This window comes from Eumetopias jubatus, unplaced genomic scaffold, assembly GCF_037043125.1.
Source record: "Eumetopias jubatus isolate StellerSeaLion01/CBP00866 unplaced genomic scaffold, mEumJub1_p1.0 scaffold_3, whole genome shotgun sequence".
Lineage (NCBI taxonomy): Eukaryota > Metazoa > Chordata > Mammalia > Carnivora > Otariidae > Eumetopias > Eumetopias jubatus.
The window spans coordinates 66,810,565-66,815,672 of NW_028274809.1; the positions used below are offsets into that span (position 1 = coordinate 66,810,565).

Below are 5,108 nucleotides of genomic sequence, written 5' to 3' on the forward strand. Positions count from 1 at the left end.
CATAATCAACTTATCTAATTGTGTCCTGGTAAAAAGGAGGACGGATTCTGGTACTAAACTGGTACAGTTAATTAACATTGCGATAAAAAAAGCTAAAAGGCTCAGGAAAGTATTTGTTCCTGAATTCTGAAGCCTCACGGAGAATAAATTACCATTTAGAAAACGTTTTATTTCAATTTGCAAAAGCAGAGTCTACTAAATTGAGGGCTAGGGAGAGATCAAGAAAAGAAAAAAGGTTTTCTCTTCTACTCAATCAGAAAAAAGAGCACTAAGAATATTATCAAAATTAGATTTCACTCCTATTTGAATATTAGAAATTAGTTCAACAGTCCTGCTTTCATGAGAGGTCCTCTTCAGGACTAAAAAGAGTATTAATAATCCTGACTTGGTCTTTTAGTGTCTGACAGTTGTCTAAGTAGTGACATTTTTAGATTCATATCTTATACCCATAAGTGTATATCTTGAAATATCAAGATAGTTAAAGGGTGCCTGGGTGGCTCAGTTGGTTAAGCATTTGGCTCTTGATTTCACCTCAAGTAATGATCTCAGGGTCATGAGATCCAGCCCCATGTCAGGCTCTGCTTTCAGTGTGGAGTCTGCTTGAGATTTTCTCTCTCCCTCTGCCTTTACCCTTCCTCCCACTCCCTGTCTCCCTCTCTCAAAATAAATAAATAAAACTAAATATATATATATATATATATATACATATATATATAAGAAATATCAGTAGTTGGGCACCTGGGTGGCTCAGTCAGTTAAGCGTCTGCCTTCAGCTCAAGTCATGATCCCGGAGTCCTGGGATTGAGTCCTGTAACGGGTTCCCTGCTCCACGGGGAGCCTGCTTCTCCCTCTGCCTCTGCCTCTGCCTCTCTCTCTCTCTCTCTGTCTCTCATGAATAAATAAAATCTTTAAAAAAAGAAATATCAATAGTTAAGAGTATATGGTACAGTCTGAATTTGTTTTCCATTACTAGTACTACTATACCCAAGTATAGCAGCTTAAAACAACTTCCACTTATTATCTTACAGTTCTATAGATCAAAAGTCCTGTTGGGCTCCATTGGGTTCAATGGTCAGGGTCTCACAATTCTGAGGTCAAGGTTTGGCTGGGATGGGCTCTTAACTGGAGGCTCTAGGAAAGCATCCCACTTCCAAGCTCATGTAGGCTGTTGACAGAATGTAGTTCCATGTAGCGGTAGGTCTGAGGTCTTCTTCTTCTTTTTTTTTTTTAAGAGAATATTAAATCATTTATTGATTACACATGATAATGGATGATACACGAGTTTTAATCCCATCTATAATTTTAACTGATACCATAATTCAATTTACAGATATTGCATAGGATGTGCCAACAATCATATTAATAACCAAATAAACTCTAGGACTTTGCTTGGGTGACCCTTTTAATGGTGAACTCCATCACAACCCATTAACTGTCAGTTCAACTACACCAAGGTTTGTGGAGACATTGGCTTCTGTGCCCAAGCAGGTTGCAAATAAATTTGGAATGGAACGGGGCATCACCTTGAAGGAATTCTAACTTCACACTGTTAGGGTAGTTTACTGTTCCAATTTTAGTGTATGTGCTGCCGAAGCGAGCACACGTTAGGGTAGCTTACCAAGATGGCTTCAGAGTAGATTAACTTTACACAGCACATTTTAAAAAAAGACACATTTATTCAGCATCATGATCAGACTTACATTTAACAATCAACAGCATGGGTGCAAAAAGAAAAAAAAAATCTAGATTAAAACGCTTTGTTGGGATGCTTTACACTTTCCACAGAACAGAAACTAAAATAACCTGTTATACAATTAGTCACAAATACAGTCCTTGAGTTTTTTGCCCAAAGACATGAGTATTGTCTAAAACATGTCTTCTTTGTAGCAGCTAGGCCCTGCCACCACTATGCTTGGCTGAGTTCTGTTGTAACCTGTAGCTTCCCCGTCACTTCTCTGGCTCTCCTCTCCTGCTAAGCTTTGTTTCCTGGCAGTAATTAAAACCTTCTGCCCCTTCCACAGCTACCGCTGCTGCTGGAACTGCCATAGTCAGCTTGGTTTCATGGTTTGGCAACATATTGGCCTCCACCACTTTGGAGCTTCTGCCTCCAAAATTTCCTCCTTTCACGGGTCCAAAATTTGAGGATTGATTGTTTTAATGACCATTATAGCTTCCGCCACCTCCAAAGTTGCTTCCATCATGACCAAGTCCGTCATAGCCATCCCCACGGCCACCATGTCCACCACCAAAGCCACTTCACCCACTGAAATTCCCTCCACAACTAAAACTGTCATTCTCACCAAAACCACCTCCATGACCTCTTTGGCTGGCTGAAGTACTAACCATCTCTTGCTCAGATAGGGCTTTCCTTGCTTCACAGTTGTGGCCATTCACAGTTTGGGATTTTTGAATGACAATCTTGTCTACAGAGTCCTGGGCATCAAATGTTACAAAAGCAAAACCTCTCTTTTTGTCATTGCCCCGGTCAGTCATGATCTCAATCACTTCAGTTTTCCCCATACTGTTCAAAATAATCTCTTAGATGACATTCTTCAGTGTCTTCTTTCATGACACCAACAAAAATCTTTTTCACAGTTAAGTGGGCACCAGGTCTTTAAGAATATTCTTGTGAGACAGCCCTCTTTAGTTCCACAACTCTTCCATCCACCTTGTGTGGCCTTGCGTTCATGGCTGCATCCACCTCCTCCACAGTGGCATACGTGACAAACCCAAAGCCTCTGGAGCACTTGGTGTTTGGGTCTCTCATTACCACACAGTCTATAAGCCTTCCCCATTGCTCAAAATGGCTTCTCAGACCCTCATCGGTTGTTTCAAAGCTCAAACCTCTGATGAAGAGCTTCCACAGCAGTTCAGGTTCTTTGGAAGACTCTGACTTAGATATGGCGGCAGTGGGAGAGGCGACTTTAACGATATATACTTGGTGGCATCCGTGTGCAGAAAGGAGTAATCTAATGAATGTATCTCTGTCTGAGGTCTTCTTGTTGGCTGTCAGCCAGGGCCCACTGTCTGCTCCTAGAGGCTGCCTGTATTCCTTCTCACCTCGCCCCCTCCATCTTGAAATAGCAACCATGAATTGAATCCTTCTCACACTTTATCCCTGGCTTTCCTTTCCACTACCAGCTGGAGAAAACTTTTTGCTTTTAAAGAGCACCTGTGATTCCATTAGGTCCAACTAGATAGTCTCTTTATTTTAGGTCAACTGATTAGTAACCTTAATTACCTCTGCAAAATCCCATTTGTGGTGTAACAGCATAATCACATGGCTCATCATATTCACAGTCCTGAGGATTAAGAGAGAAACCTTGAAAGTTGGGGAGGTAGCAGCATTTTAGGATTCTGTCTACCAGGTAATACTTTTCACAAGGCTCTTAGAGCTCTTGCCTTCTTTCTAGCCTATAGTTTAGAGCAGTCTGCAAAGAAGAAAGAGGGGAAAGGAGAAGCTGCATGTTGATGATATACCGAATGAGGTTAATTTATTAATAACTAACAATATCAGAATGGAAAAGATCCTCTATTGGGGTGTCACTTATAACTATTTCATATGGATTTGATCAATGTTTCTCTTATGAAAAAGAACATATTATGGACAATGTGGGAATTGGCAATTCCACATAGAAATGTTCTGGGTGTTACTAATAAATCACTACTTCATGATTTCAGACTCGATACTTTGTATCTACAAATGACAATTTCAGGTTACTTGGAGTCATTAAAAAATGTTAGTATGGGAGATATTTACATGTTTCACATTGTTCTTAAACTTCTGTCAAACACATGGAAGATGCTGATTTGAACTCTAGCCTCTTCTGCAAACCCCACAAAAGATGTTAAAAGAGAAAAAGCAGTTAAAGGCTACACTCCATTTTCTTTTTCTTTGAGTTCTTGCTATTCTGTCACACCAAATCATTATTTCCTTTAGAAAAACCATCCAGGTAATAACAACATCTGTTCTGAAATAGCTTCTTTGTTAAAAGAAAGAAATGTTGCCTCTCAGAACTCCTATTTGGTAGTCCTTTGTTCTCTTCTTTTCCTGTTTGTCTCTCATTTTTAATTCACAATTGTATTATCCCTCCACATCATCCACAGAGCACAACATGCCCTACATTAGAATAGAACAAATACTGTTGTATTATTTTCTTAGGCCTTTTAAAAGGTTTGAAATGCCCGTATTTATTGAGAGCCCACACGGTAAGAGGTTCTACAAAAAAGGTGTCATATTTGTTTTCAAACATGATGCTATTTATTCTTCTCAGTAGGACAGTCAATAGTAAATTATTACTCAAACAATGCTGGGGAAATTCTACAAATCCACCTACAGATTTTTACCCTACATTTTTATGACTACTGCCAAGAATTCACTATGAAGTTAGAGATCATGAAACAAACTGATCCATGTGATGTAGAATCTGTAGCCTAGTAAAAGAACGTGTGGCATTGGATTTGATCATTTTCTCTTCCAGGAAAGTATATTCTAAACCACTGTGCCTATGAGATTGTTTTTTCCAGATTTACACAATATAAATGTTAAAAGAGAAAATTTGATGTTTCATGTTGATGTGATAATTCACTATATCAGGGATTGGCAAACTTTTCTGTAAAGGGATAGAAGTTGAACGTTTTTTAGGCTTTTCGAGTCATAGAGTTTCCAGCACAGCAGCTACTTGATTCTGTTGTCTCATGAACACAACCACAGAAAATACGCAAGCAAATGAGTGGAGCTGTGCTCTAAAAAAAAATCTCACTTTATGAACACTACATTTTAAATTTCATATAATTTTCACGTCTCACATTACTTTACTTTTGCTATTTTTCAACCATGACAAAATGTATAAACCATTCTTAGCTTGCATTTGTTAAGCCCTGCATTATATCATACATCAGGCAAGCTCTAGCATTTCTCAAGGTAGTATCCAGGAGTCGTGGGGACAGCTGCTCTCATGGAACACTACAGCCACAAAACTCAACCTCTTCTTAGGGTTGATAAGAATAAACTATTGAAAGTCTGTCACCTCCATTTCTTGGGTCCTTTTCTTACAAGAAAAAGTGGTATATGTTAGTAATTGCTGTTATTATATTTGTCACTCATT

The 5,108-nt window shown here is 39.0% G+C and overlaps 1 pseudogene; it reads right to left on the reverse strand.

Moving 5' to 3' along the window:
* Window positions 1-1,941: 1,941 nt before the first annotated feature.
* LOC148164703 (heterogeneous nuclear ribonucleoprotein A1-like) lies at window positions 1,942-3,091 on the reverse strand (annotated as a pseudogene).
* Window positions 3,092-5,108: the final 2,017 nt, after the last annotated feature.